Raw genomic sequence first — 25,328 nt, 5'->3', positions numbered from 1 at the left:
ACCGATGATCCGCACGCGGGGACTTATCTGGGGAGACTCGATCGATGAAACAGTTTGCGGTTTCGTGCCGATGTTTTCCCCGTTAAATTAAGAGGATCTCGCCGAGACTCGCGGAAAACTCGCGATTGACGCGGAAGTGGAGTGACGGCCGACGGATACCAAGAGAGAGAGAGAGAGAGAGAGAGAGAGAGAGAGAGAGAGAGAGAAGAGAAGGCCGTCGGCCCCTCGCCGACTGTTCCTCAAGAGAACGACCCACTTCGTCCAAAAGCGAGAGGGACGGTACTGCTTGGCAATTACGCGCGTGCACCTCTCTGCGGCGCGGCGTACGTATGTACGCGTAAATACGCTCATTATCTCTCTTCGCGATGTCTCTCTCTCTCTCTCTCTCTCTCTCTCTCTCTCTCTCTCCCCCTCCCTCCCTTTTTCTCTTCTCTCCTCTGTCGTTCTCTCTGTCTTTCTCTTTCTCTTGCACAGTCAGATGAGCGCTGATCGCAAAACGAGCGCGTACACGTGAGCGAAAGGAATCCGATGCGTTTTTCTCATCGCTCCTTTTTAATTATTCGCGCCGACGGTTTAATATATCGAAAAAAGCATTTCCGCTTCGCTTCGTTATCTCGCGTTCTTACACGCCGTTGGCGGCGGCGGCGGCGGCGGCGGCGGCGGCGGCGGCGGCGGCGGCACGCCGGCGATTTTTCCCGCTGGTCGACTCGTCCGACGAGTCATTCGCCGGAGCAGAAGCCCGATGAATGAAATGAAGTTCGGAGTCTAGGTCGTGGTGGACGGGGGGACTGAATTTTTGCACGATAATGAGAAAAATTATCACGCGATACAATTTTCCACATGCGAGGCGGTAATCACGCAATTAGTATTTAATGAACGTCGTAATTGAAGAAAGAAAAATCATTTTCACTCGTCGTTACGTCAAATGCGCGTTGTACTCCAGGTGGATCGGATGCCAAGAGCATTCGGCAGTTTTCTCTTCGTCAGCTTACCGCGCGAAGACGCCAGAATCGGCCAGTTCAAGCCCGTCGGCGAACAGCGGAATTTTTATCATCACTTGACGCGACCCCGCGGACTCGCGGGATTCTCCGCGGCTATTTCGATCGCCGTCACGTCGCACGGCCGCTTGGTAAAATTCGTTAGCTACGTGCAGCGGCAAAAATTTTGCTTGCATTGTCGAGGCGAGAAAAAGTCATAGTTTCTCTCTCCGAGACGCGCGGCGAGTCGGTCGTATCCAATCGCATCCGGCGCGGCCATGCCGGGGGATCCATCTCGTGGAATCCTGGCGGGAGACGACACGTGGTTGTTGCAGTGGCGGTCGGCACGAGGCTCCCTACTACCTCCTTCTCGGCTTCCTCGTCCACGCTGGACGCAATGAGGCGATATCCTCAAAGCGCGACCGGTAGTCGAACCGCGTGCACGCCGAGTACAAGGAACACCAAGTGCGCGAGGATCTCTCGCGCGTACAGCGAGGGAATTTTCAGTCTCTCTCTCTCTCTCTCTCTCTCTCTCTCTCTCTCTCTCTCTCGTCGGTTTTTCCTTCGCGCTTCCTACCTTTCCTTCCTCGTCTCTCGCCTCACAACTCGCGCGAGATCCGGTCGTCTCTCGAGAGCAAGTACGCCGATCATGAGACGAGACCGAGTGCTGCCGATCACGAGGTGCTGAGGAACCGACGACTGAATGTCGCCGAGGACATTTCGGCGTCGCGATCGGTCGCGTTGTTGCTACCCTCCGGAGAACATCGGATCTCGGCGAGGTGGCCTTCGGTTCCCTGGTCACTCTCTTGACACCGAAGCTTCATTTCGCGATTCATGTGCTTAACGGTCGCAGACCGACATCGCGGAGGACAGGACTGATCGAGATCGAGTGCGATGCGCATCGCGCGCGCACCTTCGATTGCCGGATCAACTGCGAATGTGCGAGCGCAGCCTCTCGAGTTCTTCTTTGCGGGAACGATCGACGGCAGAGAAGGTGGCAGAGACCGGGAATGACGGTCGACTGAGGGTCGTGTGATACGGCCGGTGGTGCACTGTGTGTGTGAGGAACACCGTCACAGCTTCTCCAAATCGGTGAGTCGATTTTCGAACTCGCGGCATCCAGGCTAAATCCGAAACATCCAGTCGCGCGCCGACGAAGATTTCGTTCCGCGCCTTCATTTGAGAACTCTGGAGCTGCTGGCTGACGGGACAGGTTGAAGCCGGAAGCCGTCGTACTTCGGCGGCTCTGTCGGTGCTGACCCTTTAACGCCCGACTTTTTCACAAGTGTTTTGAAAATAAAATTTGAGCTTTTTTGAACTCTGAGTCTGTAAGTAGTGATAACCAAGAGAAATATCAGAATTTTATATTGGTTCTTTTTATCGTTCGTTTTTTATTTATCGGTAAATATGACTTGGGTCCTAAAAGCATACACGAAATGAGCAACCTATACAGGGAAAAATGAAGGGTAATCTATACGACATAACTCTGATAGTCAGCTTGACATTTTTGAAACTTGAAACTTTACTATATCATTCAGAGCGTCTATTTCAAGCTTACTATTTCAGAAGAATATCTTATAGATCACCATTTAGACAGTCAATCGTCCCTTCATTTTCCGCCGCATAAAAGACGGTAGGTCACCAGGTTTCACGAAAATAGCTTGATTTCTTCATTTTCGTGTTCACCATATTAGATTCGGCATTTTGAATTTCTGTATTCTTTTAATTTCACATTTCGCATCTGAGAAAGCTTCCAAATGTATGAAATTACAACAGATACCAATCTATTCATTTATAGTGCACTTCTAGATGTCAGTAACAATGCTAACTATGCCTACTTGGAATTTGACAAAACATGTTATCACGAAAACTGAGCTGAAAACAGACTAAATCAAATTTGCAATCTATATACCCTTTTTTAGAAGAAGAATTCACCCTTACCTTTAGCGGTGCAAGGAAAACGAAGATATCTTCTTTCTTGACTAAGTTATATGGATTCTTAAATGCGTTTCTGTAGCTAACTATAGTTACTGGTAAAAGCGTTAAAGGATTAAACGCGGCCGTCTGATTCCAGACTTCATTTGTCTCTCCTGTAAATTACGTCTAACTACCTCGCTCTGAAAATCTGATCGCTGCATCTGGCGCTGAGTTTGTAACCAAGAGATACGGAAATCCGCACGAATCACCAGCACCGAACGATGACAATTTTCGGGGTTACGCAGCGACGTAGCTTGAAAGAATTCCGCTGTCCGAATGCTAATTTCTCCTTTTTTTCTTTTTCGTTTTTCTTTTTCTTCTTGAGAGAGATTTTGAGAGAGAATACTCAGCTTATGAAGAGGATCGTTGAATTTCGGTGCGAAGCAACGGCTGATTAGAAAGTGTTGAAATTCGTAAAATCATGGGATGACGGCTGGAAATGACGGTGTGTCTCTTGTTCCCTGAAACCGATATTCGGGAAAGTTACCGGCTGACAATCGCGATTTGTCATGTATTCGGGTTTCATGAAACAGCTCGCTGTCAGGTACAGTGAATCATGCGATGATCCGATGAAACGCGCAAAAGATTGGAAAGTTTTAATCTCGCGGTATCGATAGAAAGTCTCTCGCCGCGCCTGGCGCGCGAAAGCAATTTTAAGCGCTAATACGCTTGCATCCTCTCGCGGATGAAATTAGTCTCTAGGAATGGATGATCGCTCGTAACGAGCAATACCGACTGCTAATACAAGAATTATCGCCGCTTCCAGAAGTAGGCGAGCGCGCTAGATCGAAAACAATATAATCAATAGCCGGAGGAGTTAATGTTATTAGAAAGTCCCGATATCGTGCGATCGAGTTGCCAGGCACTTTTGAATACACAGGCGTCTCTAGATTCGCCGAGTGCAAATAACTCATTGCGTTGATTTCTTCGTCTCCCCTCTCGCTCGTCTTATTTCGCGCGAACTCGGCAAGCGGCCCAACTTCTTCCCTAACAGCATATCCTATCTCCGCGTATCCAACGAACGAAAGCAAATGGAAGTTTCTATTAAAGTAATTACCGAGTGTTTCTTGACCGTAAAAGTCTGGGATACATCTAACAGATAGCCGAAGAATTAGGACGCATTCTACGCTCGTCTCGTGCGCGCAGCGCCTTTTGAATATTTATACAATCCCAGATAATGACTGGGAAAAGGGGGGCAATGGAAGAGTACACGACGCGGGGACCGACTCGCCTCTTTCCCGGCGATCATCGATTCCCGATAGAATTGTTATCAGCCAGCGAAAGAAGTATGCCACTAAGGAGGAAGGCGAAGGAGGCATAGTCCATCCACTTAGGTTAGAGGATAACCGTAATGGATAACGAATGCGCACGAGGATGCACGGGCGGTTTTCGCATTTCGCTTGCCGTGGCGATGGCTCATCGGCGATTAGCCTGTCCGCGGTGGAATCCCACCCTCCCCCCCCCCCCTCACGTGTGAACTGGGTCGAGGCGATTCCTTCTTAAAATAACCGTAACCACTTGCCGTGATCGAACGCGCCACTTTCACTGATTAGTCGCGCGCCTCCTAAACACGCGCTCCACCTTCATCGCTCGACTCGCAGCTTCTCGACGTACATCTCGCGAGTGTCGCGGCCTCCTCCTCCGACGCACGAAACTAGAAATCCATCGGACGACGAGCTCCTGGAGAGCTGTTCTCTCGTAGGTCTCTCGCGGAAAGAGCCCCACTCGCCTTGTGAGCTCTTGAAATTATCCTCCTGTCTTAAAATAACGCACGAGCGCGAGTACAAACTTTTGCACGTGTAACAAACATTAGCAGACTGATTATCCTTGCGCGAAGCAGTCTCTCTCCTTTCGACTTTTTTTACACGTATCTCGTTTGCTCTCTTGATTTTCGATTTTTCGTGCCCTCGCGCCACGGCCTGAAAGAATTATCCCGAAGAAGCAACCGCAGCGTTCGCTTTGTTACTTGAATACGCGCGCTGATATCGTAAGAGGAAGTGAATCTTTTCCTCCACGCTGATCGCGTGGAGGCGCAGCATCGGCCGCTCGATCGAATCGGACCGGCCAATCTCGAGATCTTCTTACGAAAATGATCCGCTTCCGCGACGAGTCACGAGTCACGCTCTTTCGCTGGAATCCACTTGAGCAGCTCGATACAAAGAGCACCTTACGTAACGCAGCGCGAAACGCGCACGCCGAGGCCGAGGACTATGTTAATAAAGCCTGGACTCTTAGGCGCGCACCGATTTGCACGTGTCTAAAAGTGGACTTTCGCGATTTCACTTTCGTCGCGAGTCCACGGTCGCCGGAGTGACTCGTTACGGACGAGACTCGATTGATCGTTTCGCGCTGCGCGCCGCGCAGTTTCGCGGGCGCGTTCGCTTATGCATTACCACTTCGCTCCAGTTTCGAGCTGCAAGTGTGCCGGTTCGGAACAAATTAGAGCCGCTTTTGTTCGCGATGGATTTGGGTCTCTCCTCCTCCTCCTCCTCCTCCTCCTGCTCCTCCTGCTCCTCCTGCTCCTCCTCTTCCTCGCGGCCAGTCCGTCCGTTAGAGCGTTTCGCCGTCACGGTCCCTGGGCCATAAAAGATTTGTCCTCTATATCGCGCGACCCAAAAATCACCAAGGATCCATCCTTCGTCTCGCTCTCGTCGTCCCTCGTCGGCCGCGCCGTCCATTTGTACGCGCTTTCTCGAAATGCGAGCGCGAAAGCTATCATCGATTAACAAGCTGTTAACGCGCTCGGTGCGTGAGAAGTCGTCGCCGTTGTTGTTCGCTAAGGCTGTGCGTTATCGCCGCGTCGCAAGCTTTTCCGTCGCGAGCGACTGCCAGCTTCGTGCTGGCGAGACACGCAATCACCAGCTGACGAAATTGCTTCTCTGCGCAGCGGCCCGCCTCTCTCCGCCCGCGCGACCTGTTTCGGAGATCGTCGCGTTCTGCATCTCTCGCAGATCGCGACCTGATCGCCCGAAGTAGTTCACTCGGCTTCGAAAGGCTGAGAGGTACCGAGATATATTTGCCTATTGTCCTGTGACCCTTACTCGTCCCCGACCACTACTTGACCCCGAGATCATCGCGAACGTGACGAACGCCCGAGCGCTCATCGTTGCGTCAACCTTTGCGTCGACCTTTATTGCCAGACAGGCGATTCCGGTGGTGGGTTTCCTCCTGGAGGCTCTTCCTGCTGCCTCCATTGTAGTACCGTTTCTCTGCTATACTGTTAAAGGTAAACACCGAAATTCGGGCTCTCGAGCCCCGCTAACACGCAGCGAGTCGGCGGGAGAGAGAGAGGAGAGGAGAGGAGAGGAACTGTGTGGGTCGCGGGTATTTGTCGCGTTGCCATGAACTGTTAGCCGCGTCGCCGCACGTTCGTAACGTAATAATTGTCGGCGATTGGAATTTTTAATAAATTGGAATTAACGCGCGCGTTGCACACACACACACACACACACACACAGCGCGAGGAACTTCCGTGAAAGCTCGTCATTAGCTATGTATAACGATGCATAGAGGATGATGCGCTTTACACCGTGCTAATGCCACGAGAGAAGCTAAACACTCCGATCCATTAATCCCTCCTCCTAATTATCTTCTCAAGCTTCACTGAAGAAGCGGCAGCACCGTGCGCATGCAATTTCCACGCTCCCGCGACAAATTGCGCTTCCGATACTCGGACACGATTTTTCTCCGTGTCTTCGGGATACGGGAGGAAAAATACTCGAGATTTAAAGAGTGTTCACGAAGGCGAAGGCACGAATCGCGCGGTCTCTGTCCTGAAAACTGATTCGATTTCAAGGCTGAAGTATTCGAAGCAACGAGGATAAGGGATCAAATATCCCTGTAATCCGTAACGTTCCTGCTAAACTTGTAACGTGCTTGTAATAACGTTTTGTACAGGGGAACACGCGCGCATGTGTATGTGCATACACGGCTGCCTCAGCACGCAACTAATTATACACCGCGGCCAATTAATTTTTTGGTGGCTAACGAACGAACCGTTTAATTGCCGAGCAAAACGCCCGTGCACGAAGATACAAATGTGTGTCAACCGCGAGACTCGACTCGTTAACGCGGTTTCGAGGTGGTCCACTCTGTCCCGTACGAAAATCGGCGCAATAAAATCTCGCGGCCGGAAACATTTACCACCGCGTTCGCCGAGAAATAACATTACATTTCATTAATTTTAATAGACGGTTTCTCGGCCGACGCGACACGGCCAATTAAAGGATCGGAACGCCAACTTGGTGCGTTATTACAAGTATGATTATTCGCGAGATACTAATTGATGCTGAGATTTCTCGAAAGTCCTGCCTCACGTGCATAAAGAGAATCGGCGAATTCGTGAAATATTTATAACGGGAATATATTCTCTCTCTCTCTCTCGCGCGCGCGCGAGAGAGAGAGAGAGAGACGCATCGTTCGTGCCGATAGAATTTTTTTCCTCTCCGCCTTAATTGTTCCAGGCTCCGGCGCGGGCTCTGTTTGAAAGTGATTAGCGTGCCGCTGATTAAATCCCCCGAAACACACAGGCAGCAAAGAAGAAATGTGTGCCGATCGAAAGTCGATTTCTAGGTGGCCCGATCTTACAGCCGCGCCTTCTCCGCGAAAATCCATTTGCAGCGTCTTTAATGTAACGTTCCATCGATATCGTCTCGTCCGAGAACGCCGTCTGCATTTCTCGTCCATATCCATCGCTCGGCGAGCATATCCCCGATCTGACGGAAACGCTTTGTCGACACCGATCATTTTTTCTATTTTCTTCTTCTTTTCCAGACACTTCGGAGCTGGATGGAATCTCGAGAAGGCTCGAGGCGTTCCGCAACTCGACTCGTCATTATTAGATTATTATAACGTTATTTTACGTGATCGCACGCGCGCGCTACAGATCAATTAACGAAACGCCAGCTCGGATATCGCGCGTCGCGCATAATGAGCGTACCGTTAAACCTGCTTGAAAAGAAGAAATCACGCTAATAGACAGCGCGAGAATTTCGCGCAACTCGGCACGTTGTAAACTCGGCGCGTGGCGAAACGGATAGATTCTTCCGTGACACGACACGAGAAGGAGCGAGAGAGAGAGAGAGAGAGACAGACAGAGAGACAGAGAGACAGAGAAAGGGGGGGAGAGAGAGAGAGAGAGAGAGAGAGACGTAGAGACACCCCATTGCCACGGCATGAGAAATCATATCCGTCGGCGTTGCCGCGGCCACTCGCGAGGTGATACATACGCGCGAGGTGTTAAAGTGGGTCACTTTTATCCCCTGTAGCAAGCGATCACGATCGGAGATTGGGATCGGCCGCAGCGCAACCATCGGGCCATGGCGAGCGAACGGTCGCGTTAATACTTGTTGCAAATCCGCGCTATTGTTACTCTCGCCATTGTTCCGGGCCGGCGCGCGAAAAAATGACGAAAAAAGGAAAGAAACTCGATCCAACTCGATCGAGTGTTTTCGCGGAGCACGTTGAAAAACGCGCTCGCCCCCTCCCTCCATCCCTCGGCTTTCGCGTGTCATGGCTGCGCAAGGCGTGCGTGCGCGCTCGCGCACGCACGCATGCATGCGTATGCGCTCGAGCGTATGCGCATTATGAGAAGTATCGATTGCGAATGTCCGGTTTTCTTCTCTTTTTGCTGCGGGCGCGAGCGTGTGGCGGAGAAGCGCCACACGGAGAAGCGTGTCGTGTGGCCGCATTCGAACGAATCTAGAGAGCCGATGTAATCGCTCGCCCGACTATTTCCGCGACTAATGAGCAGCGCGAATAATGAAATTACGCTTGTCTGCGCAAGTAGCCCGCTCGTAAAGCGAGATTCAAGCGGAGTGACGGAGTCTCTCGCGGCGACCCGGCGATGTTTGGCGCGGCGCGGCGCGGCGCGGCGCGGCGCGGTCTCGGGAAAATACGACCGGCCCCGGTAGACGCGTGCTTTCATCAGCGCGCATTTGGAATGCGCGGCTCGTCGCGGAAAACGCGCCACCCTTTCCAGTAGTCGCAGGCTTGACCGCCATCAGTTTTACAGGTACGGCCAGACCGCGTCTCTGTAAATGGCGACGCGAGATTTCTATCGGCGACAAAACGGACGATCGCTCGCTCGCTCGCTCGCTCGCTCGCTCGCATACGCCTGGGATCTCTCAGCTTGTCGATCATCGTCTCGCCGACCCGCCGAGATATCTCCCAGCGATGTGCGCACAGGTGCGCATATAGACACGAGATCGACGCCGCGTTATGTACACGAAAAATACAGGTACACGCGAGAGCGTACCCGGCGCTCGCTCGCTCGCTCGCTCGCTCGCTCGCTCGTACTTACTTACGTGCGATTAATTCCTCCTTCGTTCGTTCGTTCGTTCGTTGGTTCGTTCGTTGCTACGTTCTTTCTTTACTCCAGTCCATGGCGTTCACCCATCGACCTTCTTAAGAGAGATCCGTCGACTTTTCCATCGGCCTCGATCTCGATACACTCGACGACGTGCTATCTAAATGCGGGAAGAGCGGCTCAACGTCAACAAGCAGGCAAGAAAATATGTGAGGTCTGGCTAGATGACACGAGATAGATCGCAGATCGCAGATCGCAGATAGCAGCGCGCTTTTCGACGACCACGTCGTCCCCTTTTGCGAGGACCTTTTATTATGCGTGTGCCACGCACGTGTGCGATCCGCGCCTTCTTAACCCCGCGAAGGCGCGCCCCCTCCTCCCCCGCGCAATGATGCGAAATGAGCAATTGGTCGCGCGAAAAAACGCCGGTCCGAAAAAACGCGCGTCTGCATCCGCGCTCGTCCGATATCGTGTCCCGTAGCTAGTCCGTCAACAAGTACCGTCGATTGATTAACGTTCACGCGGTTGTTTAATTTCTACCTAACCCGCAACCGTTGCTCGCTCGAAGGCACGCGAGCGTGCGCGATTCGGCCGGCGAGCAATTGGCGAGCAACTCCGACATGTCTAGAACCGGTTATTGAAATTGATTTAGCTGGGTACGACAGTCGCGCGCGCGCGACAGCGCACCGTCAAAAAGCGTCTTCGGCGTGATCGAAACTCGGTCGGGTCGGGCGACTCTCGCTTTTTCAGCCGAGACGAATCATATCTGGGGCGCGCGCGGGCTCTGACGGCGACGACGACGGCGACGGCGACAACCGTCGTTGTCCGGCGCGGTTGTCCACGCAGAGACAACTGAGATTAGTGGACTGGAATGTCTCTCATCGGGCATCGCGAAACGGACAGTGATATGACACACAAAACGTGAAAATCAGGATAAGTCGCGACGTCGCTGTCGCTCCGACTCGCGAGCGCGCTCGGTCGAAAGGTTTCACCAAGTGCGCGCATCCGAGCTTTCTCTCGCATGAGAAAAATCACCCGACGACTGCGGGACGAAATTTCCGAATACGCGCTAGACGCGAGGCGCGATTCACCGCGCGGTAAAATTTTATTGCCCTCCCTCCCGCCCCTCCCGCTGCCGCGGCCACGCGATCGAAAGTATGTCGAGAAGCAGGAGTATGAGAATATTAATGCGATGTGCGCGCGCGCGCGCGCGGGTTCCTCGATCCGCGATCCGCGATCGCGCGTGTTTTCACTGGGGAAATTAACATTTTATTAATGAATTGCAATTACACGCGCATCCTCGCGCAGAGTTATTAACGCACCGGCGAATCGTCGCGGACATCTTCGTCTGTCTCTTCCTCTTCCTCCCTCTCTCTCTCTCTCTCTCTCTCTCTCTCTCTCTCTCTCTCTCTCTCTCTCTCCCTCTCGCCGTGTGCGTATACTTTCACTGCCTCCATAATCATCGAGCATGTATAAGACCGAAGGAAGTTCCATATTAAAGTTACGTCTAAGCAGAATGAGAGCCGGCGGACAGGCGCGTCGATTCCGCGCGCGTATCCTTTCCATTGTCCCATATCCAACGTCGCGCGTCGCGAGCGCATCCTTCCACCAGGCTGGATGAATCACGCCAGCAAGCGCATCTCTCCCGTTCAGGTGCACGCTGTCACGTGAAAGGTTCTCCAATTTTATGCTTAATTTATACGCAGGTACCTTCTTTGGCGATTGATCGATAGATCGAAATGACCAAATGTTCACACATATCTAACGCGTTATCTCGTCACACGGCATTTCGTCCAGACTGGAAAAATGTGAGAAAATTGCAGACTAAATTCTCGCACGCGTATATAATACAAAGTTCTCGCATATACATAAAGAAATGAATATTGGTCAAAGTTAATAGAAGTTCGACGAACGCTCTGCTCGCGGAAAATGACTTGGTAGATTGATCCTCGTTAAAAATCGCCGGAGAATGGCTCGTACTTGCTCGTCCAGTCAATTTACAGACGCTTTGGTCCAAATGGCCGAGCAATGTTCTCTCTCTTATTCTTGTCTCGTCGCTTCTTCTCCTTGTTCTCCTCTTGGTTCCTCTTAGAAAGACACAATCCGATCCGATTAACATTTACCGAAGAGACTGTACCGAAGGGTCAGCCATATTTCGCAGGATTTCGATTGTATCTTCGCTATCAAGCTCGGAGGTAGAGGATCGCCTAAACGGAACCGGGACTGACCCGTTGCTTCTAATAAACGCGCGCGCGCGCGCGCGAACGGCGCGAGGTGTTATCTCGGGGCTGCTGAGAACAGAAGGCTTGTAACATAAGGCGCGTGTCGTGCATGTACGTACATACGTTGCGGCGGAGTGTCCATTCAGCGTCGATAATGACGACTATTATGCCTGTACTTTCTCCAAATTAGCGGTAAAACGTCACGCGCCACGCTCACATTAGATAGGGTTGCTCCTCCGCGCGATTTTCCTTTTACTTTCAAAACTATTGTAGGATACGAGAGAAACGGAAAGTTGGGACACGCGCGCGCGCGCGCGCGCGCGCGCAAAACGTGTGTCTCCCCGGAGGATAGCCCGGTGTGCGCCTCGGAGCGCGCACCTCAAAAGACGCGGATCTGTCTCCGAAGGAGTCTCCGACGAGCTCCGACTTGCCGTTCGCGCGCGCGCGCGCGGCGCCACGCCATCGGCCGCGACTATCACGCGACTATTTTACGGTGTATCGTTGGCGTAATATAAAAAAGAAGAGAAAAAAGGAGAAAAGAGAGAGGAATAAACGGAGCGGGATAAAAATCCGTCCGCCGGATTTCGGATCGCCGCCGATAATTTACGGCCGTCCGAGGGAGCTTCGGGTGGCTCTTTCAGCCCGCTCGCGAGACGCGACAGGGAGCAGAGCAGCCTGAAGAGCTCCGAGGCGCGTGAGCATCTATTTCTATAAACGCGAACCGGTGCGGTTCTTAAAGCGCGAGATCTGTGACTCGACTCGGTAAAAGACGCGGGGCCCCGTAATTGCCGGACACGGTCGAGCGTTTATATCGCCGTGCGTAGCGCGTAGCACTCGGCGGACTTTCGTTGAGGATTAGTAAGAGTAAAACGTAATGCTCGGAGACATCGATTAACGGTAACGGTAAACGACTTACCGCGCTCTCGTATTCCTAGCGCATAGCAGGCATGCAGTTTCTGCAGAGAGCCGGCTCTCTGCCTGTCCTGTCGAGGACTTGCATGGATCTGCGCGCAGCTTACGCCGCGCGCGGCGGTAAGCGCCGACTTTCGGCCGGGGAACGCGTGCGAGAGCGTGGAAAGCGTCCGATTAATGATTCCGATTAAGCGGCGCGATTAATTAAAATCGAAACACGGAAGGAGCCCCGCGGTTGCGAGCGACGACGACGGCGGCCGCGGCGGCTGCGGCGGCTGCGAGGCGAGCGAGTGACGCAATTCGCGAGGCCGGCCGTAAATTACCGCGGCGGTCGGCGAGGATTTTAAGCCGTTGTCACGAGTGCGTTTCTCATCCCGTTTCTCCGGCCGGGATAATCCACTCTTGGTCGAGCGCGTCGAGAGCGCTCGGTGCGCTTATTGCGTCGACTTTCGAGAGCATGCTTCTGTTATTGCATATATATACCGAGTCCGTTTCAAGACCACTCGGGTCAGCCGATTTTTCTGTAAACGTGACGTTTCAGAGAAAAATGTTTCAGACAAAAGTTGTAGGGCTTCGAAGGATCTACTTACTGATACACTGCTATAAATTTGACCTTGGGATGATCTTGAAAAGCCCAGTCCGGATCGACATAAAAATCTCGAATGGAAACCGCAATTTTTTATTACACTGTCTTCTTCTACCAGTTAATTTGAACGACTTTTGTTTGAAACATTTTCTTTATTTGCTCAATATTTTTTTAGATATTTAAGGAAAACTTGATAACTTTTTCAATATTTAACTTGTGATTATCTCGCTAACTATTTGCGTCGGAAGAAAAGTGGTACTAGATCTTTTTGCTCTATTTAGTCTCAAGAATATATTTTTGCAATAGCGGCCTGATTTTTGTTAACTTGTTGACTTTTGGAAATTTCAAAATCATCAAATTAACAAGAATCAGGCCGCTATTGGAACAATATATTCTTGAAACTAAATAATAGAGCAAAGGAGTCTAGTGCTACTTTTTCTTCCGACTAATAGTCGGCGAGATATAGTAAATTAAATATTGAAAAAGTTATCAAGTTTTCCTTAAATATCCAAAAAGATATTAAGCGAATAAAAAAATGTTTTAAGCAAAAGTTGTTCAAATTAACTGGTGGAAAAGGACGTTGTAATAAAAAATTGGGGTCTCCGTTTTAAGATCTTTATGTTGATCTTGACTGAGCTTTTCAAAGTCACCCCAAGGTCAAATTTATAGCATCGGTAAATAGATCCTTTGAAGCCCTACAACTTTTGTCTGAAAGATTTTTCTCTAAAATGTCGCGTTTACGAAACAATCGGGTGACCCGGGTGGTCTGAAACACCCCTCCCCCCTCCCCGTACATGCACGATAATCCGACGAGGACGACGTCGATCGGCGCGAGAGCGCTCGCTCGAGAGTTTCAGATCGGCGTCGAATCGGCCGATTGATTAACCGCAGGAAACGCGGTGCGGCTCGAGGTCGCGAGAATCACTTTAATATATTTCGCGTTTCACTCGCTATAAGTGCGTCTCTTGTCGGCTCATTCCGTAATTAAAGTTTCTCGTCGAATGCAATCGGATAGAGACGTCGATAAGGCGCCACATCGCGTCGCGTCGCGTCGCGTCGCGTCGTCGGTAATATAAACACGATATATTACCGCTTACACGGTATATTAACCCTTAGCTGTCGCGAAACGCCAAGTGGGACGCGTGCGATAATTTAGAACGTTCCGCTCGAGATGTGAATTTAGCCGGCACAATCGTACGCAAATTCATTTCTCGACGAGCGCGCGCCGAGGAGTCACCAACGACGTCGCCGAGGGGTGACAGCATAGATTTCATTAGTCGACGTTCACAAATCCCGTCGACGAATGACTTGGAATAGGATCGGCGGGAAGGGAGGGAAGAAAGTGTCATTCGAATCGGTTCAGTTTATATATCACTTTGAGCCGATTAGACGGCACGCCCTGAAAAATCCCGGCCGCATAAACGCACGGCCGGCGAGCCGTGCGAAGCGAGACGCATCGCGCGCGCTGTCCACATAATAATAAGAATAAGATCTCATTCACGATAGCACCCGGCTTTCGCTACCAAACACCGTAATCACACACTCGGACATATTGATGCATGGACCGGCCCCCATTATACATAGTCCGCATTAATGACAGGTTTACGCTGACGAGGGCCGTCCCCTTACCCGCTCATTGAAATTTCGATCGATTACCCTCTCGTGATTCGCCCCGCTGCTCGCCACCGCAAAGAAACGTGCCACTATACGTGTCTGGAGAATCTCCGGAAAAGTAGCCGGGGCGAACGCAACGTTCGCAAAAAGACCACATCTTGCTTACCTTGTTTCATCTTTGGGCATCCGCCGCCGGATGATTGTTGCGGTGGATTCCTTTTTTCACTCTTGCGATGCTGCCGAGTACAATGATTATTTACGCGATCGCGTTGTCGAGCGTTCATTTGTCGTGATATGTGTCAATGGGAAGTAATTCGGTGATTCCGCCGCGCCGCGCCGCGGCGATCGCGCGAATAATCACGGCGCAAACACGAGTTGCAAAGGAGGACAATATTTATGGCGCCGTTACGAAAGAATCGTTCCCGATTTTACGGTATTACGTATACGCGTGTGTGTCGTGTACTGCGGTAATAAATATATAATACCCGCCTCGAATCGCCTACCGTATTTACGAGTGAGTCGGCACCGGTGCGCTATTACGATATGGTATTAATCTTCGACTCCGAGCGACGTATAATAGTAAACGAGCCGATATTTCGTTTCGATAACGAGGCGTTATTAAAGCTATCATTGATTGCACGATTGCATTCTTTCAACACGCTGAGAGAATTTCCCTCGGCTTCTCCTCGCGCTTTGACAAAGTCAAGAGAGCGCACCATGCCGCGGCTTGTTAATCCTTTTTTGAGGCACGTGTTTGCACAGAAAATCCGAATTACACGAAAATTTCTATACGGGGCTTTCTGGAGTCGCTGATCCGTTGTCAAATTTTCGAAAAATTCAAGATGGCGGCCACTAATATGAGAAATCGCTATGATAATCTGGACTCCGCCATCTTGGAAAATGAATTTTAGAATGTGGACCTCAGATTCGTAATCAGCGACCTCAAAAACTAACCAGAGTACCAATTTTAGCTAATTTAATAAAAATTCCATGATCCGCCATCTTGAATCCGCCGTCTTGGGAAATTAATTTTGGAATTTGGACCTCAGATTCTTTAAACAAAAATTTTGTTTATTTATAATAAATGGAACAACTTATGTAAAACACTCTTCAACCTTTCATGTTTGTTCATATGAAAAAGCTGAAAAGCGCAAGAAACCCGACAAGAATCCCTCGAATATGAAATATTTCATGAAGATGTGAGAATAAATGGATGGTAAGTATACTCACCACTCGTGCCACTCAAAGGGTTAAAAGCCGCTCTCGCCGAACGCGAAATTTTCCCAGCGGTTTCACTCACGGGGGAGGGGGGAGGGGGAGGGAACGGAGAGATCCAGTTTTCTCTCCGTATTGAGATTACAGAGTTAAAATAAGCAACGCGTTCTCCGCGTCGTAGGGGCAGAGCATAATGTTTCCTCTTCTTTTTCTTTTTTTTTTTCCCGCGGTCAGATGATGTTCCCTGCGTCGTAGGGCGAATATGATGTTTTCTTCCGTGGTCATTTCTACGATTACCGTAATTACGTGCAATACGTATGATTGAATAAATTAAAAAAAAAGAAGGGTTTGCGATCGGACACGCGGTAATCGCGAGCCGTACGGTACTTCGTTCCAGGAGAGAGAGAGAGAGAGAGAGAAAGAAGGAGGGAGGGACGGGAGAATGGACTAAAGCCGCATTAGCCGTGTCATTAGAGAGTGTCGGCTTCGTGTCAGTCGACAGTAGAGGAATCAATCATCTGATGGTTCCGTGTCCTGCCTACAAACTTGCTCAGATCGTCCTCCGGATTCTCTCCTTGTCGCGCGACGACGCATGCTTTGACACTACCATCGAGACCGAGAACGTTTCTGCGGGGCATAGCGGCAGTTGGCCGCTATAGTCATGCACAGTCCTATCCAAGCCCGTCGAACTGCAATCGATCCATCATGGAAATTACTGCCTGGTCAATAATGCCATCATTAACCAATCTCTTGTGTTCATACAAGATGTTTTCCTCTCAGGTTACACGTTGCGCGCCGATGTGCCTATCGTTTGCACGCGTTTCCTCACGCGTAATCCTGCGACATAAGGATCAGTCTCGCAGCTCGTTCGTTCGTCGTCTTCAGGGCTTCTTCGGGCTTCGGGAAGCCGGTGAAAATGAAAAACTTGAGACGGAAGTGACCCGGGAGAAACTGTCCCGCCAGGACGCCCCGTCGCGTCGCGATCTTTCCTTCCCGCGGATCAACAGGACGCGCATTTCCCGGCTACTGGAAATCACTCCTCTTCGTAGCTTCGATTTGTCCCGCAACATTTCTCAGCGGACGATGATTCGTCCGCTGAGTCGAGCCCGCGCGAAAACGTGCGTTTTCCATCGCTCGACTCGAACTCTCGTCGTCGCGCTGTGCGAGCGAGAGAGGCGCGTCGATTTTTCTTTTCTCCTGGCTGGGGGAATGATTTGCGAATGCCGGCCACTCGTTCCATTCTCCTTCTTTTCTTATTCCGGCTCATGTGCGCGCTTAATGCAGATGCAGGGATACCGCGCCGCGCGCCGCGCTGAGGAAACCGCGTGTAAACTGGCCTTTACTTGAATGGGACACGGCTATTGCTCCGCGCCGCGCCGCGCCGCGCCGCGCCGCGCCGCGCGTCCGAGAGAGTTACCGCTAATCTGTACTTACGCCCGACTGGTGTTGCCTCTGTGCTTACACGAGCGGATCAGCCTACAAACGGGTATCGGCTGTTCGAAAACTCAAACAATTACGATCCTCTCGGCCGATTCTTGCTCGCGCTGTCGCGCTGTGGCGTCCGTTAATTGGCCGACGAGATACGCCAGATTCGGGGGCTGCCGCGCGCTTAACCCTTTGAGGCATTGTGGTGAGTGTACTTGCCACCTATTTATTCTCACATTTTCACGAAATATTCCATATTTGAGGGATTTTTGACGGGTTTTTCGCGTTTCTTAGCTTCTTACACGATATGGGAACGCGCATGAAAGGTTGAAGAGTGTTTTGCACGCAAGTTGTCCATTTATTATAAATGAACAAAGTTTTTGTTTAAAGAAATATACATTTTTGTAGAAAAAAATCATTTTCCACAAACTGTGAGTGAATTTCTTGCTCAAAATCAAGATTTGGGGGTTTCTCGGATCGCTGATTACGAATCTGAGGTCCAAATTCCAAAATTAATTTTCCAAGATGGCGGATTCCAGATTGTCGCGATTTTTCATATTTGCGGCCGCCACCTTGAATTTGGGAAATTTGATAACGGCTTCGTAATCAGCTGCTCCAAAAATCCCACAGTATACCCATTGTCACCGGAATTATCGCGATTTTTCATTTCCGCGTCCGCCATCTTGATCTCTTTCGGAGCTCTGATAACGGATTCGTCATCAGCGACCCCGGAAAGCCCCGTGTATAAATTTTCATGTGATTCGGACTTTCTGAAAAATACGTACGTCTCAAAGGGTTTAAATCGTCCACGCCGACGAGTATTACGAGACGCTCCTCCGTCGCCTCACGAAATACGTGCTGACGAGGGCAAACCAGGGCAAACGAGGGAGTCAAACTTGTCCAGCACGACAAGTCGAGCTTGTCCGTGGTGTGACCCGAACTTTCCGAACGTGCCGTGTGTGTCAGGCATCGCCGTCGTGCGCGACCGCCAACAGCGGCTTATTAAAATACTCGTAACTCGTGCGCGCTTCTACTCCCAGCAAGACTTAATTACAGCGCGCCGCGGCTACGATCGATATGATACAAAAGAGGCGTGCGACGTAAAAATTCGCCGACGCTGTGTGTAATTAAGTAATTTTATCTGAAATGGATCTCTTTCGGGGGGCGCTCGTGCAGACAACATCACTTTGCTGCATTGGTGAACATTGCGAAATGCTCGGCTAACACCGTTGTTTTGCATTCAGGACTCATGGTGGGCGAGAGCGAGACCTCGCGCAACGAAATCTCTCTGGGCGCCTTGCACAAATGCGAATAATATCCCGCGAGCAGGACGACAATCGGGGGGCTGCTCGAACAATCGATCCTGCGAAGCCAGAGCGGGGCCCAGCGTAACGCGCGGCGGACACGATGGCGCGATATTGTTCCGATAGCATGACAGTTCGTATCTCGCACTAGTTAAAGGAATTTCCGTTGGTATGCCATCTACGCCACGACGGCGGTAATCGAGGATACTGAACGTTGCCCGGGGATTAACAGCTACTGAAAATCCTCTCACGATCCTCCTTTTCGCGGACGCGCTTCAGCCCCGGCGCGGCGGTCTCTCTCTCTCTCTCCCTCTCTCTCTCTCTCTCTCTCTCTCGTTTTCGGCGATATCTCGGTGCGACGCTCGATCGATTCGATCCGGACGGAGTTGCTCGGACGCGCGTGAGATTTCCCGACGAAATTGTCCGAGGTTGTTCGTGGCGGACAATCTTCTCTCTCGGGTCTCATTATTTTACAATTTATATTTCTTTACGTTCCGCGCGCACAACTCGCGTACGTCTCTTAGCGTACGGGATTATGCCCGTCTTCGTGGCATCGCGCTCGTAACAATCGCACGCTCCCTTCCGCGCGCGCCCATTGCGCGTAAACGACAAGCCGTTCCCCGTTCAGATAAGCCCCGGGGAGACGAGCGGGAGGCTGCAATTTTGCAATCGGTAAAAATTTCCTTGCAATTTTCGAGTCGCATCCTGCCGAGCGACTCTCGGAGGAGAGCGCCTCTCTCGCTATCAGCGAATAACGCTACCGACCTACGTGAGCGCGCACGCACCACGTCGAGAGTCGAAACGACAAATTAACGACGAATTATCTTCACGATCCTCGCGGGCGATCCTGGGCAATCGCGCTTACTTGGTTTCTCAGTTTCATCCGCGTCATCAGTTTTACCTCCGGTCTCCCTCTAAACCGTTTTCTCCGCGTTGGTCGCCGGCCGGCCGGCCGGTCGTCCGTCGTGTTGCGCCGCGCCTCGCCGCGCCGCATTCTCGTTTCTTGCCACACCGAGACTAAGATTTCTACGGTTCTTGGGTGAGACGGAGAAAACGGTGCCTCGTGCGCGTCCGCGTTTCCAAAATCGGCCTTGCGCAATTCCCGTCGCGCGTCGCCGCCGGACGTTTTTCTCCCCCCGGACGCGCATGATTTCTCATCGCGCGCGCGCGCGCGCTCCGGATGGAACAATGCGGCCTGATACAATGGGATCGAAATCCCGACGGCGAAACAAAAACACGCGCGCTTCCTGTAACTTGTCGAACCCCTTGCGCCACATCGAGAATGCAAAAGTACAAGCTGCGACGACGTAGCGTCACATTGTAACGGCCGAGGAATAAGGCTTAGTCTACAACGGATGATTTAAGAAGAAATTTATCAATTATAGTCGAATATTCTCCCTAAACTTTGATTGCGATTGGTCAGTTTCTTAAGGGGACTGGAGAGTCAGATTGTGGAAAAATCGTGCTTGTTTTTGATAATATTTTGCTACGAACTGAATAAATATGTAAAAATGAAAATTTTAGGTATATTTATACAACATATGAAAGTAGAAAAATTTTGTTTATCAACAAACACTTGTATAAATATACGATATATATATAGTTGAAATATACTCTTCTTTTCTTTTCAAATTGTCGTTTTTGCAGTAATATCTCGGCTCTCGATGGTCCGATCAGAGCGAATTTTAGCTAGAAATCATGAGGTGGCTTAAAAATCCAAATTTTTCAGTTCTTTTTACAACAAAAGAATTAATATCTCGAAATAAAATATTTCGACGCAATTGTCCATGATTCATCTGAGAGCCGCATGAACAAATATTATCGCTTTTCAAATTTCAAAACGACACGAAGCTCAGTTTCGGAGAAATCACTGCAAAAAGTTGAACAATAAAATTTCGAGAGAAACGCGTTTAAAATTTAAGTGGACGTATATTTATATGAGTATCTGTCAATAATTTTCTACTCTTCATTTGTTATATAAATATATCTGAAATTTTCATTCTTGCACATTTATTCAGTTCGTCACAAGATATTATCGAAAAAGAAGCACGATTTTTCAATAATCCGACCCTCCAGTCCCCTTAATGCTTAAGGTTTAAAGTACTTATTTAACATGTTGAGAATCGCTGGCAATTTACTCAAGGCTAGAAATTACAACTTAAATTGGTACTTTAAGTCTTAAGAAATTGATCAATCACAGACAACGTTAAGAGGAACGTTCGGCTGCAATTGGTCAGTTCCTTAAAACTTAAATCATCATCTGTCGTAGGCGAGACCTAACCGCGCACGACCACCACCAGTCAAAGCAGTCGCACACGAGACCTGCCATCGCCGTATCGAGCCATAACTATCATAATGGCGAAAACAATTCCTTTCCCCTGAGCGGTGGCATAACGGTAGCAAAGCGGTAGCGGAAGCTGAAAGTAACGCAAGAGAGACTCCTGCCACCCTTCCTGCCGAAGGCGCGTGTGTCGGGCGCATATCTCGCGCGATATCGCTGTTCCGCTATATCTGCGCGCTCCTCCGTTAGTCCTTAGCCGCATTATCGATCGGATCCCCCCCCCCCGCCCCCGTTCGACTTTTCGCGAGCGCGCCCGCGATTTCGCGTGCATTTTCGCCGGTAACCTTGAATACGAAGCCGAGGAACGAGCGACGAGAGACCCGCGCGTTGGCCCGTAAGAGACCGTGCACGTTGGAGAAGAAGGTCGAGTGACGGTGGCGATAATAGTTAGCGGTGGACGAGGACGAGGACGAGGATGGCACGGCACGAAGAAGGAGACGGAACGGCGAACGGCGGAGGAAGAGAAAAACAGGAGTAGAGAGAAAGAACGAGAGGGAGAGACCGGTGATGGCTGCGATGATGACGGTCAGTGGTTGTATATACCGGTTAAGCCGTTCAGTACCAGCCCGGCGTCCGTCACGGGTAAACCTCTCAACCGTTCGGTTTCGACCCGCTATTCCACTCTAGCGTCGCGCATCGCGCATCGCGCGCCGATCGGATCTCTCTCTCTCTCTCTCTCTCTCTCTCTCTCTCTCTCTCTCTCTCTCTCGTTATTTCCTCGTTATTACCGTACCCGCTCGTACTCGCGTCTAATTTCGTTTCTCCCAGCTGGGGGCGGTCAGGTCCCGCCGAATGGACCACTCCAATCGGACACGATCGGATCGCAGGATCGCGACGGGGGAGGGGAGGGTGCCAATACTTGACTCGGGACCATTTGTCAGCCGATAGATAGTCGCGCCCACGGCAATTCGGAGGGCCATCAGCTGTCACGTGGAACGTGGATGCGCGTGGATCTGCGAGGCGAGGATTTACGAAGAGTCCTCTTTGGAAATCTACGACAGTTGTCTCTGCGTACGCATTCAGTGGGATTCAGTGTCGTCGTCGTCGTCGAGAGAGAGAGAGAGAGAGAGAGAGAGAGAGAGAGAGAGAGAGAGAGAGAGACCCGGCGGAATCGTTTCCAATCAGTGCAACGGCGGGCCGGCGGGTGGCGATCGATGACGTTTCAATGCGGCGGACTCTGCTGACGATCGGTTGCCCACGACATCCGTTTGGTCGACCGTCGACGCGTCCGGTGTTGACACTGCCGAGTCTTGCCTCGGACTCAGCGAGGCTCGCTCGAGACCGGCACGGATCCTCAAGTTCGATCGCAATTTCGCGCGGCGAGCTAGAGAAGTCTAGCGAGAAGCATCGGTTCGCGCGGACTCGTGATCCCGTCAACATGAAGAACTGACTTTCGGTCACCGGTCGGTCCCGAGGCGCGGAGCCGAAGAACAAATTGCTCGGTCTCCACATCGGCCGGGGGGGGGGAGGCGGGGGCGGCCGCCTCGTCACTCTGCGGGTGAATCACGATGGTGGTTTCCCCGCGCGAGCATGCCACCCATTGCCGTCGGAAATCCATGCTTGTCGTTGTGTCCGGAGCACGAGATGAGTCACGAGGATACGTTGATGATTCGCAGTGAGCGCGGATGAAGTGATTGCGAGGACTCGCTGGATTTCCAAATCGCGGGCCGCTCGGGTCCGCGTACGACCGAAGGTACCGTTCTCGCCGAAAGGGCTCCAAGTATTAAGCAACCTCGCGCGCGCGCGCGTGAGAGAGAGAGAGAGAGAGAGAGACGTGACTAATTCAGTCAGTCGCGAACGGAAACGGAACGACCGCTCGCGACGCGATTCACTCCGCGCAGCTCCGGAGCGGCTGATGCTTGTTCTCGCCGCCGCGGCCGCCGCGAGGCGCGATAATAATACGCGACGAATTACGATCGGATAACACACATACACACACACACAAGCGGCTGTTTGACGCTCGCGTTAAAGAAAGCAGCGGCGCTCGCCCACGCCCTTCGACACCACGTCGTGCATCGTCGCGACAGCTATCGTGGGCGGCGTTATGGTACTCGCCACGTGTCTCTCGTTGACGTGCATATAAATGACAATCTCGCGGCTGCGTTTGGAAAGTTACAAGCCGCGCCGCCGCGCCGGCTAAAGGATCAGGCCGAACGAGGCCGTTTGATCTGTCAAACGTGACACTTACTCGCCGCGCGACGCGCGCCAATGACATCGGACGTGCGCGCTGTGCGACCTTCCGGGCTCTGTTCGCTGTTCGCGAGGTCGCTGGAAATTCGAGAGCGGCCGCAGGCCGTGTGCTCCTTGAAGAGGAGCGGGAAAATCGTATCGCCGAAAATCGACGAGCAGGCCGTTAAAGCGTAAATGGTGGTCGTGAGATTTGCATGAGCCGGGGGGTCGGTCCAGCGATCTCCAGCGGTCATTCAGAAGATCACCGTCACGACCGTGTCGAACGTGACTTCGGTCAGCTAAGCCGCGATATTCTCTCGCGATACTTGTACCTACCTACCTACCTACCTCTACTCGGCCGCTTGTGTACGTTCCGCGGTAGTGTCGATAGCGATTTCCAGTTATCCATTACCGTTGTCATACTTCCGGAATACTCGCCTAACGTCCTCCGTGTCCATCAGTCGTCGCTTTAGTTACGGGCGTCGCGACGACGGCCGAGAAGTTTCTCCTCAGCGGTTCTCTTCGGCTCGATCGCTATTTGCAGATCCTTTCCGCGCTACTCACCGGCCACTTTTTCACCGTCGCATTAAAAAGCTTAATGAGCCGATCGTTGTTACTCCGACGCTATCGTGTTGCGTTTTTCTCGCCGCCGCCGCCGCCGCCGCCGCCGTACTTAATTATTTAAACTTGCTCTACGAGAGGTATATGCTCATTACGCTGTCAATACGCGAAACGTTCCGAGAAGTCGAAATGGATCGAGTCCATAATTTGCAAGGTCCACGTGTCGGGCGTATCTTTAAATATGCACATATCTTTAAATATCAATCGGGCGTTCAAAGTGGACCTCGCAAATTATAAACTTGATCAATCTCAGCTCGGTGCGTCTCATATGCAAAATTCTACATCGCTCCTGGAAATGATCTACCTAACCGCTTCCTCAAATCTGGTCCAGTTCGCGTCTCGTCTGATAGACCCACTCCCCGAGTACCAAGAGAGAGAGAGAGAGAGAGAGAGAGAGAGAGAGTATACTTCTCTCGCTAAAACGTCCACCTTAATCTTCAGCAAATCTATATTTCAGAGCCATTTACTGTTACATTTGGTTCAAACTGTCGAGCACTTCAGCACAACTATTCGTTCTGGATGCGGTCTCCTCATTATAATATTAATGTAGCCGAGCTTCTCCGACCGATAACCTGCCGATCGACATATCGACCGTGGCGAGAGCCTGCTTTTTCGCGCAAAGTCGTCGGATCGAATCACCGGCATCTCGTCGGCTCTCTTGGACCGGTACCGGACTGGACCGGAGCGAAGCGAAGCGGCGTGGCACGGTGCGACCGTTCGTCTCCTCCTCGTGCGCTTTATCAGCCTGCTGGCTGTCTCTCTCTCTCTCTCTCTCTCTCTCTCTCTCTCTCTCTCTCCCTCTCCCTCTCTCTCTCTCTCTCTCTCTATCTCTTTCTTGCGCGCGCGTTCTCTCTCTCTCTCTCTCTCTCTCTCTCTCTCTTTCTCTGTCTCTCTTTCTTCGCTTCTCGTTTCTCGCTCGGCTTCCCGTGCAACGGGATGCTTAGACCTCGGATTATGGAAGCGCATCCTGCATCGGCGCGTCCCACCCACGTTCCAACGCAACGTGTGTGTTTCGTAGACGCGACGCGACGCGCCGCAGACGACGAAGACGACGAAGAGCTACGAAACGCGCGCCGTAAAAACTAGCAGCTGCTAGCCGCCGGCTTATTAATATTTACCGCAATGTCGCGCCAATTCGACCGCGCGCGCGCCATACGTCGCGCGTTTCGGTAAACCTGGATGATCGCTTAATCCGGTTGATCAACCATATGCTTCGGCCGCACGCTACGCTACGAAAAGACATACCGCGCGTACGTGAGAACGTTTCTCGTCGTTTCGACTTGCTCCAGTTCGCGCGCCATCGCCGACCGCTCGATATATATCGATCGACGTCACGGCGCGTCGCGATTGATCGTACCGTGCGCGCATGCGCGCGGGAAGTGCATCGCGGCGCCGGCCGCGCTCCTTCTTCTTCTTCTTCTTCTTCTTCTTCACGTTTTTCTCTTTTTTTCCTTTTCTATCCTGACTTTCAAGAGCCCACGGAATATGCAGTGTCTACTGCACCAAACATTAAATAGACATTACCGACAATTCAACGGCCGGGTAAGATACACACACACACACACACACGCGCGCGCGCACGCGCGCGTCTTTTTTCTACGAAAATCGCGAGCGTGACGATGATAAGGCAAGACGACTCCAACGGCGCGGCGAAAAGC

General features: G+C 51.4%; 1 protein-coding gene across 5 annotated transcripts in view; it reads left to right on the top strand.

The window, feature by feature from the left end:
• Positions 1-1,287: 1,287 nt before the first annotated feature.
• Positions 1,288-25,328, top strand: part of LOC105181793 (serine proteinase stubble) — a 36,342-nt gene continuing 12,301 nt past the window's right edge. For 3 of the 5 annotated variants that reach the window (XM_025302525.1, XM_025302527.1, XM_025302523.1), the window contains exon 1: positions 21,962-22,573. The gene's annotated coding sequence lies outside the window, so the exon portion shown is untranslated. Of the gene's footprint in view, positions 2,070-21,961; positions 22,574-25,328 lie in introns of those variants that run through there. The other 2 variants (XM_025302526.1, XM_025302524.1) reach the window with 1 other exon arrangement.

The sequence above is a fragment of the Harpegnathos saltator genome, unplaced genomic scaffold (genome assembly GCF_003227715.2).
Source record: "Harpegnathos saltator strain DR-91 unplaced genomic scaffold, Hsal_v8.6 scaffold498, whole genome shotgun sequence".
NCBI classification, from domain to species: domain Eukaryota; kingdom Metazoa; phylum Arthropoda; class Insecta; order Hymenoptera; family Formicidae; genus Harpegnathos; species Harpegnathos saltator.
This window is presented reverse-complemented; position numbering and strand designations above follow the sequence as displayed.